The sequence below is a fragment of the Haliotis asinina genome, chromosome 3 (genome assembly GCF_037392515.1).
Source record: "Haliotis asinina isolate JCU_RB_2024 chromosome 3, JCU_Hal_asi_v2, whole genome shotgun sequence".
Taxonomy (NCBI): Eukaryota; Metazoa; Mollusca; class Gastropoda; order Lepetellida; family Haliotidae; genus Haliotis; species Haliotis asinina.
Genome location: NC_090282.1, coordinates 53,192,473 through 53,204,807, shown reverse-complemented (window position 1 = coordinate 53,204,807; position 12,335 = coordinate 53,192,473). Strand labels below are relative to the sequence as shown.

General features: G+C 48.7%; 1 protein-coding gene across 2 annotated transcripts in view; it reads left to right on the top strand.

Moving 5' to 3' along the window:
• Nucleotides 1-12,335, top strand: part of LOC137278159 (myotubularin-related protein 9-like) — a 71,137-nt gene that overhangs the window by 33,677 nt on the left and 25,125 nt on the right. The gene's annotated exons all lie outside the window — the stretch shown is intronic.

Sequence of the window (12,335 nt, the reverse complement as noted above, 5' to 3'; positions counted from 1 at the left end):
GGAGTGTGCCTCTTGTGTCAATAGCAACTCCACATGTATTGACTGCAGCTGCCATTAGTAACTGGCTCTATGGTTTACTCAGGTGTGACTGGTTCCTTACATAGCACTCTGCAGTTTACATCGACGCCTTTATCAAGACCTACTTTGCCGGTCTCCTGGGTGCTGGTACCAGAGATGGTAACATCGCAACCCATGGATTTTGATGTTTTTGTGGTGCGTGTAGCCGTGGCTATATGGCAGCAAGCGCCTGACGCTTCGGTTACATTACCTTCTTCTTTACCGATTCACAACTCAGTAGGTGTTCGTCAGTCCGTCACCCTGACTCCCTCATCTGATGGCTCGGCGAGTTCAGATGTCAGCATCAATGTGGTAGACACACCATCTTTACTGGTGTGGACTGCTGTGGATGATGATATTTTGTTGTTGGGGTCTAAGCAGAGGTCTTATTCTCCTTTTATGTTTTGAAGATCGTGAGTTTGTTCGTTTAGACGGGACCATTCGTAAAGCCATGGCTTCACTCAACATGGTGCTAACAACAACAGAGGGAGTGCCTATGGCTGTGAGTCATGCGTTGACGCATGAGCAGGCGTATATCCGGGCAGCTATGGTCTTGGTGCAGGAACAGGTTAACATCCTCCTGGATTTGATTTGGGCATTTTTTCTCCTACGTCACGGCTATGCATCAGAGGGTACCTCTACAGCTATCTTCCTGGGAGGATAGGTTCCAAACAGATTTTTTTCGCAAACCTTGGTCTGGCGGCCAGCCCATTATGAACCCACCAAACCAGACTTGCGCTCAGGGACTGGATCCTCTTTTTGGGGAGAGGAAGCAGAGGACATGCCAATCGTCAGCGTCAGTCCTCTGGCGCTCCGATGCCATCAGGCATTTCCAAGCAGTCCTCCAACGGGAAGTCGGATAAGCAGTGACTGCATGACATCAGAGCACGACTGGGTAGTTTCGCCCCAGTAGGCAGAAGACTTGGAATTTATGCATCAAATTCTGGAACACCCTTTTGTGTTAACCACTCTGTCCAAAGGTTTTCAACTCACACTTGTGAGGAATCCTCCCTTAACCCGGTTACCAGAACACAGAACATATCCAGTTCAGCAACTGGATGTCTTGTGAACCACAATAGATATGTTACTCCAGAAGCTTGCGATAGAGTCCCTGGGACCGGCTCCAGTCGATCCCGGATTTTATTCACCAATCTTTCAATTCCCGAAGAATGATTCGGACAAGTTGAGGCTAATTTTCAACATGAAGGTATTCAACAAGAGGTATCTGCAGGCTCCACCTCACTTCCGGATGGTGTCAGTAGTTTTTTTAAGAACAATCATCAAGCCGAGGGATTACATGGTCAGTCTCGATCTGCAGGATGCATATCTGCACATCACATCTTCCCAGCTCATCACAAGTTTCTTTGGTTTATTTTTAAAGGCACCCACTATCAGTGGTGGGTTATTCACACGGGTCACGAAGCCAACCACCGGGTTTCTGCATCGCAAGGAGATAGTCTTCAAAGCATACATCGATGACTGCATTCAAGCCCTGGCCAGTTCTGCTCTTCTTCTGTTGCGTCACATGGAGTCCATGATGCTACTTCACCAGTTAGGCTGGTTAGTGAATCGGCAGAAGTCGGAACTGATTCCTACTCGATGCCTTTAGTTCATTGGGGCAGTGTTCGACACAGAGATCAACAAACTGTTTGTTCCGAGGGAGCGGTTCAGCAAGATGCAACGCTTAATTCTCCTTGCGTTAGCTCAGCCCAGGATACTCTGCCAGCTCAGGCTTTAACCCTCAGAGGTCAGCTGCAACTCCGGCCATTGCAAGTGTTTCTAGCTCCACATATCAGGAGGGGCGTTCCGTCTGCACTGATCATGCTACCCATGGAGCTTCACTCTCATCTACTATGGTGGATGCAAGAGTTGAATGTTTGCGGCAGAGTTTGTTTAGAGACGTTTGTTTACGTCTCACCACCTGTATGTGGATGCGTCTATACACGGGTGGGGAGCTCACCTTCTCGATCAGTAGCGGCAGGGCAGTGGTCTCTCGCAGACCGCACCTGTCACATCAATGTACCGTATATTACCACGTATAAGCCGAATTTTGAGGACAAAAAAAAGCAGTCTGTAGAAGGGGTTCGGCTTATCAATGAGATATAATTTTACGAAAGTATTTCTCAGGTCGTCAGGTCCCTGTCAGGACGAGCGGACAGATTAGCAGTACACCTGCCTGACTTGAAGTTAACAATGATTACAGCCACTTTGTTATGATTGATCAATAAAATACATTTTAAACTATACAGTGTTCATTATTTTAACAATATTTTGCTCTTAGTCACTGCTACAGGTCACACCTACCTATTTACACACAATAAATCCACCCAAGGAGAATACCTAATCCTGTCCGATTGCCATTTGCCAAATGACAATTGCCCCTACAACAACTGTTTCCGGTGACGTCACATACGGTGAAGAGTAAAATTGCTCACCACGGTTTTGACACTACACAAACGGAACACAAGTAAATAAACAAGGATATTAAATGGTCAGGTTGCTGTTGTTTCGATGTTTGTACAAACACTTTGTGAAGGCATTTAATTAATTCGTACCGGTATTCAAAACAATTCTAATTAATCCGTGAAGCCTATTAGTGAATGATGTCTGTTCAGTGCGTTAATAGTTTATACAGTACAAACAGATTAACATCGCGGCAATGTTTGATGACTGGGAGATGTTGTACCAAGGAAACTGATCAAATGCACACGAGTATAAAAGTTTATACAGTACAAACAAATTAACATGGCAGCATTGTCTGAAGAGTGGGAGATGTTGTATCAAGGAAATTGGTGAGTTATTGCACATAGGTATAAAAGGTTGAATAATTTCTGGAAATGACATTTTCATCATGAATTCGAAAAGGAAACGCCACGCTTATGATGCTTCATTCAAGTTGCGAGTTGTTGCTCAGGCTGAGGCAACTAACAACAGTGCTGCTGCACGTGAGTTTGATGTCAACGAAAGACAAAGGCGAAACTGGAGAAAGGAGAAGGCCATGCTTATGGAGATGACAAGGAACAAGAAAGCAAGGAGATTCATGGTAACACCGTTTACGAAGTTAGAGGATGTCCTGACTGAGTGAATACATGAAAAAAGGCAGCCGGGTTTCATTTTGACCAGGAACATGATTCGTCAACAAGCGCTGACGATTTACAAGGCAAAGAAGGAAGAGTTTGGACTTCCCTCTTCGTTTAAAGCTTCGTCAACATGGTGTACCCGATTCATGGAGAGGAGGGATTTGACCCTGAGACAAAGGACACACATTGCCCAGAAACTGCTGGACCAAGTGAGCACAAAAGTGGACCTATTTCACGCTTTTGTGATCAAGGAAAGGAAGGCTGTCAATTATGATATGTCACAGATAGGAAACATGGATGAGACGCCTCTTAGTTTCGATATGCCAGGTTCAAGGACTGTCGATGTCAAGGGATCAAGGACAGTGTCTGTGAAGACAACAGGGAATGAGAAACAACATTTCACGGTGGTGCTCTCCTGTATGGCAGAAGGGACAAAGTTGAAACCAATGATTGTGTTCAAGCGGAAGACATTGCCAAAGGAAAAGTTTCCTACAGGTGTCGTGGTCACAGTTCACCCCAAGGGATGGATGGACGAGTCTCTTGTTAACAAATGGATATATAGAAGATGTGTGGTGTGCGAGACCATGGGCACTGATGAGGTGCAACTCGTTACTTATTTGGGACATGTTTAGGGCGCATTTATGTCCTTCTGTGAAGAAGAAGTTAGTCGAGAAAAAACACACTAGGCCGTTTTTCCGGGTGGCTGCACGTCTCTGCTCCAACCACTAGATGTTTCTCTGAACAAGCCATTCAAGGTGAATGTAAGAAAGAAGTGGTCTGATTGGATGATCAATGGAGAACACACCTACACCAAGTCAAATGCAATGAGGAGGGCTCCCCTAGGCGAAGTGGCGAGGTGGGTTAAAGAATCGTGGCAGGAAATACCAACAGCCATGATTGTAAATTCCTTTTTCAAGTGTGGAATCTCAAATAAGATGGACAGATCAGAGGATGATGCATTATTTGACGAGTTCCTGACGCCCGAACAGAGAAAGGAAGATGAAGATGTGCTTGTGTGTGACAGTCTGCAGGACTATTACGATGACTTGACAAATGAGTCAGCATGGAAAGAACTGGCTGGCGAGGACAGCGAAACCGAATTCGAGGGTTTCACAGCCAATGATTTGTAAATATTGTGGACTTACATGATGATTTGTGAATATTGTGGACTTATATGAATTGTTACATGGACACAACGGTTGAAAATGTATATAATTGTGTATAATTGCAATACATATTATTTATTTATGTAAACATACTTCACTAAATGCAATTTGAGACAGAAATAATACGTTTAGAATCCAAAAATGACTTCAGTGTTTATTGCTGTGGGTACTTTTAGTCTTGGTTCACATTTCTATACTCACCGATTTGACCAACTGGCGTCCTGTCGTAAATGCATGCAACGATCGTAGGGATATAAAAGGAAAACAGACACAGGTTTCCAGAATATACTGGTAATCTTTATTGTGTATGGCAGTACTTTCACTAAACTTACTTACGTTTTTATGCCCAAGATTTCGCAGCTCTGGTCTCTGTTGATGCCAGCAGTGATCGTTGGGATCGTTGACATACAAAGTAAAACAAACAAAGGTTTCCAGTCTTTATTCCCATCAAACATACCGGGTACGTCCAAGATGTCTCTGGTCGTAGTCTCTGGTCATAGTTGGGGCTCGGCTAATGTATGAGAGATACAATCTTCGCATTGATTTTGAGGGTCAAGTTGGGGGGTCGGCTTATCCGCGGGGTCGGCTTATATGCGGTAATATATGGTATCAGAGCTCAGGGCAGTAATCTTGGTCATCAGTCATTGGCAGGAACAACTACAGGGGATGTACCTTATGGTTTGATCGGACAACACAGCAGTCGTGTGGCACATCAGTCGGATGGGATTAACAGGGTCACCTCAACTTCTACAGTGGACGCAACAACTCTTCAACCTGGTGGACTCTCTCAAAATATCGGTTCGGGCCAATCATATTTCAGGGATCAAGAATGTCCTCGGATACTCTCTGTCGGGTCCGAAGCGTCCATCCCCAAAGGAGTGGAAGTTGTATCCAGAGGTGTTCAGGACTGTTTGTCTTCCATTGATGAAGCCTACAGTAGACCTATTTGCCACCAGATTCAACCATCAGCTACACCTGTTTGTGTCCTCCATCCCGGACCCGTTGGCTTGGAAACAAGACACTCTCCCAATTCTGTGGGATGGTCTCAACGCATACGTGTTTCCACCTGTGGCCCTTCTTCCACGTGTGCTTCTCAAGCTGCGTACGACTGCAGATGATACTGCTATTGGTCGCACCCTATTGGCCGGCGAGGAGTTGGTTCATAGATCTTCAAGAGCTAGCCGAACCAGATCCAGTTCCACTTCCCGACCGATTTGACCTACTGGTTCATCCGCACTCTGATCAACTACATTGGTCTCCACTAACACTTCATCTGCACGTTTGGCGCATTTACATCAGTCGTTAACTGCCAAGGGTTATTCTTTGCGTGCTATCTCAACAGCACATTGTACTTCCACGAGATCTATCTATTATGAAAAGTGGAAGAAATTTGAATCATATTGCAGAATGAAAGGCATATTGTCTCCCACTAGGGCATTGCCGCAGATGGTTGCAGAGTACCTTCAGTACCTTCGATCCTCTTGGAAGCTGACGTGTTCTACGCTGTCTGCTTACCTGGCCGTGCTTAACACAGTTATTGCATTGGCTTTGGATGTGAAGATATCTACCGTCGCTGAGCTCCAGAGATGATCGACACTCTGCTTACTGACCTCTACTGTCTGAGCAATTACGTCAGTGAAGCATTGAATTTCCGATTACCTAACAGTTTTCGAAGCGTTAAACTCCTGGGTCCTTTCTCACATTTGGGAAGTTGGGGAAATTGGTACTGAACGTTAAACTAGTTGAGCAACCGGGCTACTCCTTCTTTCACGGCCCTCCGGGCGGGTGTCTGTAGGGAGCAGTACTGAAGCAGGGATGTGCCAGATCACTGGGGTCACCTGATAAATCGTGGAGCGGCGAGGCCTACTTGTCAAACTGCGTCCATTTGCTAGAGCAAAAGTTGTGGCTGAAAACCATATTTATTCAGGAGCGCCCACTCACTAGAGTTTTTGTGCCGTGTAGGCCAAGGGGTTTATTGAGGCAACCCACCACAAGTATGAAGTAGCACATCAGGAGTTGGTGCTTCTCCTGGCCTCCTTGTGGAATGCATCCTTGTGTGTGGAGTGTGTCAGAGGGTAATCTGCGGCCCTCCTGCCAACTGTGGGATAATGCATAATGTGAGATGGATAAGTTTAAAAATTTGGAAATTTTAACCATAAATTGTATATTTATATACTTATCCCATCTCACGCGATGGATGCCCACCGAACCTGCCCAACTTCACAGATTACAGGTAGCTCCAAGACGAGAATCATGACTCATGGGTAAGTGAACTTTTACATCATCTTCAAAGAGAACTACAAGGGATTCAAGTGTTGAATAATAAGCATGAGTCGAGATAAGTGTAAAATATCAATTTTTAACTTACCTTACCATAGGTCTTATGCATATTACCTCAAGCTTCGCTAGTAGAGATCAGACAGACGTTGATTCGCCATTCCCTGAATGGCTACCTCGTATAATCTACGGATGTAGTCACGGAAGTGACGTGATCTCCCTACTCGCGGGAAAGCGAGCCATCCCAAAATTCACTTTTACTTCTAGCGTTCGTCTGATCAGACGTGTTTGTTTCGCTCGGAGTTTTCTATTGTGTTGAATAAAGTTGTCGTTCAACAGGTAGGTATGTCTTGTTTCCCTAGGTGTGTGGTTAGTTAAATTGAATTTAACTTCACTTACCTTGCTACCTCGTGTTGTAAATGTTTCTTTTTTTCTCTCACTTCGATGTGGGTTTTCCTGCGTTGTTTGTGAGGTGTCATGGCGGCCTTGGAGGTTCTTTATTCCGTCAGGAATACTTCCTCCATCTGTTCTGCTATTTTGTATGGTATTTCCTCCCGATTTTTGCCGTTTTTCATGTGTTTTTTGTCCCACGTGGCATGTTTTACAGGTAGCCATGTTGGTTGCTAGCCGTCGCTGTCGCGAGCTTACAGGCGTACCCACTTTAGGTTGGGGGTGCGCTTTTGCTGCATTTTTTATGTAGGGGTGTTTTTCGTTTCTACCTCTAGCGTTATTGTTTTATTTCACGCTTCGGGTATGTTTTTATCTGTTGCAGTTAACTGTGTATGACTCGGCAGTTTTGTACTGTCTGCAAGGGGCAGAAGTCAGCCAGGGATCCCCACCCCTGGTGTCCGGATTGTGCATCGCAGACCTGTTCCCTTGACAGCCGCTGTCAGCATTGTACTAGTCTTTCAGTGGCGGATTTCAAGACCTTTTTAGCTGTCCGTAGAAAGAGGTTTACTCAGCGGAAGAGGAGAATGTCTTCCCCAGCTTCTTCTTTAGGTTCTTTACAGGACGACCCGGAGCTGCCTACCTTTACAGCACCAACGCCGACGTCTGGTTTGGAGCGCTCATCTACGACGCCGGTTCGATCGTCTCCGGAGCCACTTCGCTCGGACGCCTTTGTTGACTTATCCCGTCCGGACGCCTTAGCGCACCCAGAAGTTCAGAGGCTATTACGGTCTCTCCTGACGCCCAGCACTTCTACTAGAGAGCCAGCGCCGACCTCAGCTACTGTGCCAGCGCCCATGTCAGCGCCTGCCTTGATTCCCGAACTAATTTCAACGTCAACGCCTGCGCCTATGCCAGCACTGACACCTACGTCAGCGCCTATGCCCACGTCAGCGTCTACAGCCTTGATGGGGACACCTTCACTGGTTCCAATACCAGCACCTATACCTACGCCAGCGCTTGTTCAGACGCCGGCTCCTGTGCCTCCGCCAGCGCCTTACCGGATCCCCAGGATTTCTCACACGCTATCTAGAGAAGAGGTGCTACAACGTCAGCTAGACGAGGAGCGCGCTCGGCGCTTAGAAGCTGAGCGCTCGAGACGCAGATCATGGTCCAGATCTCCGAGGAATCGGCGCTCCCGCTCTCCTCACCGTAGTCGGCGCCGGCGCTCGCGCTCATGCTCACGCTCTCCTAGACGACGGCGCTTCCGTTCGCGATCCAGATCTCCTCGGCGCTCTTCCAGAACCCGGCGTTCACGTTCACCAGAGGCCTCGCGAGTTTCACTGAAGGATTCTTCTACTCGGACGCCTTCTACCTCTTCCACCCAGCGGCGGGAATCGACTTCAGTCTCTTGGGAAGATTTGGAGGAGCAACACTTCTGCCCTGACTATGAAGAAGAGGCAGGTGTAGGCGAGGATGATGACACCTATCTACCACTATCGGCAGTGTTTGAGTGGATTGCTGACAGGCTACCTGACTGTCCTTCTCCGTCAGTCGATCCTAATAATCCGGCGTCCATCCGTTTGTCCCCGGAACTACTAATTCCACCTCATCCTATGGTGGCGGAGGCAGTGTCTCTCCTGGACGAGGATTTTGCCAAGCTGTCTCTGAATCCTACGATCAAGGCGTCTAAGTCAAGGAAGTCTGATTACAAGATCCACAGCCTAGACTTCACAGATAATGGTGCAACCCAGGACGACTCACTCAAGCGCTTGTCAAGTTCTTCACTCTCAGCTTATAAAGTGCAGGACTCCAAATTAGCAGCTATTGACACGGAACTCAAGCGTATGCTTAAACCCATTTCGGCGTTAGCCTCAGCTACTTCAGCGGCTGCAGCAGACCTATCAGAAGACAACGCCTCCAGGGTGGATCATCTCACGACGATCTTCCAGTGGCAGGGCAAAGTTCTTCATGACTTACTCGGTCACTTACGTGCAGCGTTGGCTATGACAACTTCGGTTCGCCGCTCCGGCTTCCTGGATACATGTAATTGGCAGGAGGAATTTAAGCGCCAATTACTTCGGGCTCCCTTCACTTCCAAGTTTCTGTTCGCCGACAAGATTCCAGATATTTACAAGTCGCACGCGGAATTAACGAACACTGAAGTCGCGCTGTCTACCTTTGAGGCGCTTGGTTCTGCCTTTCGTGGCAGAGCCAGAGGAAGTGGAAAGAAGCGCTATATTCCCAGGAGGGAATCCATCCGCTCCTCCTTTGGGAGGGGACGGGGCCGCACCAAGGATAATGACACTCAGCGGAAGCCCCAGGAGCGCAGCCGGGACACCCCCTCGATGCCAGGGCGAGGCAGAGGCAAGCGCCCCTACTCTGGTCGCTGAAGCCGTGGATGTCTCCGACTGGGACCTCCCACCCCCAGTCGTACCTGTCCATCCGACTCCAGTAGGTGGGAGACTAGGGATCTTCTGGCCCAACTGGTCATTCCTAGAGGATCCGTTTGTAAGCAAGATTCTGAAGTCCGGCTACAAACTACCATTGGTCGAGACTCCACCGCTGACATCTACTCCCCAGTCGCGGATATATCCTCAACACCAACTAGCTCTCCTAGAGTCCAATATCGACATTCTGTTATCCAAGAGAGCCATAGTGACAGTGCTGGAACCCCACCGCTCCCCGGGGTTCTACTCACCCATCTTCCTGGTGCCAAAGAAAGATTCCGACAAGATGCGCATGATTCACAACATGGCGGTCTTCAACAGACAGTATCTGGCCGACCCTCCTCATTTCCGAATGACGTCCCTAGAGCAGATTCGAGCCAAATTGTCTCCCGGGGCTTGGCTAGCCAGTCTGGACCTACAGGACGCTTACCTACATGTTCCCATACATCCGCGTCACAGGAAGTACCTGAGGTTCGTCTTCAACGGAATACATTACCAGTGGAGGGTGCTTCCGTTTGGCATTTCTACGGCCCCGTGGTTTTTCACACGCATCACGCTTCCGGTTACCAGGTTTCTTCATCTAAGGGGAGTGGACTTCGATCCATACATAGACGACTGCCTTCTCAACCACGGCAGTCCTCTACTGCTACGCAAACAGTTGGACTTCTCCACCCGCCTGCTGCATCAACTGGGTTGGATGGTCAACACCAACAAGTCACATCTGGAACCAACTCAAGAACGACCTCAAGTCACGGGTTCTTCTACCTCCACATCTACATCAGTATCTCCGGTGGTGGATGGTAGAATCGAATGTCTGCGTCGGCGTCTGTTTGGAAGACTCCAGTCACGACCACGAGTTGTTCGTGGATGCGTCTCTACTAGGGTGGGGCGCCCATCTGGCGGGCCGAACGACCTCAGGGCTGTGGTCCGACGCCGAAAGGTTGTGGCACATCAACAACCTGGAATTGCAAGCCGTCATTCTAGCAGTTCGCCGCCGGCTACCGATTTTGTCCAACACCAAGCTCCTGGTGGCGTCGGACAACTCCACAGTCGTCTGGGTTATCCGGAATCAGGGCACGACCAGGTCCAAGCAACTTCTAGACCAGATGTTCGTGTTAGCAGATCTGCTAGACAGCAACAGGATCACAATCAGGGTTCGACACATACCCGGCTGCAAGAACATTCTGGCAGACGCGTTGTCGCGCCCAGGCAGACCTTCACCGACGGAATGGATGCTTCATCCAGACGTGTTTCGTCAGATTTGCCTTCGCCACGGGAGACCCCTGGTGGACCTCTTCGCCACCAGCTTCAACCATCAGCTACCAACTTACGTGTCTCCCGTACCGGATCCACAGGCTTGGGCAGTCGACGCTCTATCTCTGTCGTGGGAGGGTCTAGACGCGTACGCTTTTCCACCACCCGTTCTTCTCCCAGAAGTGATTGGCAAGATCAAGCAGACACAGAACCTGAGACTGCTTTTGGTCGCGCCCTGGTGGCCAGCCAGACCGTGGTTCCCCGATCTGCGACGCCTCGTCAGCGGAGATCCGGTTCAGCTTCCAGATTGGCCACACCTCCTTCGTCATCCGCACAGCCAACAACTCCATCCAGATCCGCTGAGATTCCATCTGCACGGCTGGACCATTTACAGAAGGCATTAAGGGCGAAAGGCTATTCTTTGCATGTGGCGAATGCCATAACCCGAGCTCATCGGACATCCACCAGATCCCTCTATGATGACAAGTGGCGCTCATTTGAAAGCTTTTGTGCTCAGAGATCACAGGATCCCATGACAGCTTCCCCACAGTTCGTGGCGAATTTTTTTTGATGTTTCTACGTAATTCCAAGCATCTCAAAGGGAGTACGTTGGGTACCTACTTGTCAGCGTTGAACTCCGTCTTGGCGGTCAAGACGGATCGTCAGATTTCTAAAGTTCCAGAACTGGTTGCCCTGCTGAAGGCGTTCAAGTTGGAGGACCAGAAGGTCAAGTTCCGCCCTCCAGCTTGGGATCTGAATGTTGTTTTGCAACACTTGAGAGGCTCCCCATATGTGCCCCTAGAGGATGCTTCCTTCGAGCTGTTGTCCAGGAAGACGGTCTTCTTACTTGCCCTAGCTACGGCAGCTAGAGTTAGTGAGATTCATGCCCTGGATGTCACACAAGTGCGTTTTGAACAAGCTAGGCATGGTCGAGTCCACTTGGGATTGCTGTGGGACTTCATTGCCAAGAATCAGCTTCCCGGGCAACCAGATAGACGGTTCTCCATCCCGCCTTTATCGACCATCCTCGGACGACATGATACGGAGGAGGAGTTCCTGTGTCCAGTCAGGGCCCTTAGATATTACATCCAGAGGTCTGCCTTGAAGAGACATTCCCGAAAGAGACTGTTTATCCCTTTTTCTTCATCGTGCAAGGGGGAAGTTAATAGAAACACTATTGCTCTGTGGCTTCGTGCGACTATCCTGGCGGCGTACGATGCCAAGAAACTCCCCCATCCGACGGCGAACAACCCCCATGAAATTAGAGCCCTGGCGTCCACTATGGCCCTCCACAGGAACTGTATGGTGCCACGGATTATGGAGGGTTGTTTTTGGAAGTCGTCCACCGTTTTTGCCTCACACTACCTGAGGGACTTGGCTGTCGAGGACATGGAGGGGCTTCAGTCTTTTGGCCCGTTGGTGGTTGCACAGCAACTCACCCAGCCTTCCGCCCATTAGGTAATTGTGTTGTTCTTACCTTTGGTCTTAAGATTAACCTCACCCTCTGGGTGCGTCGGTTTCTCTTTGGAGTTCCCTTGGGTTATCCTTTGTCCTGTTTCCAGGTTTGCCCTGTGACGTTGGCATTGGTCTCCCGGGTCTCCTGTGCATGTGCTTGGTCTGCTGAAGATGTGAAGGTCCTCCGGAGTCCACACCACCGTCCTCTC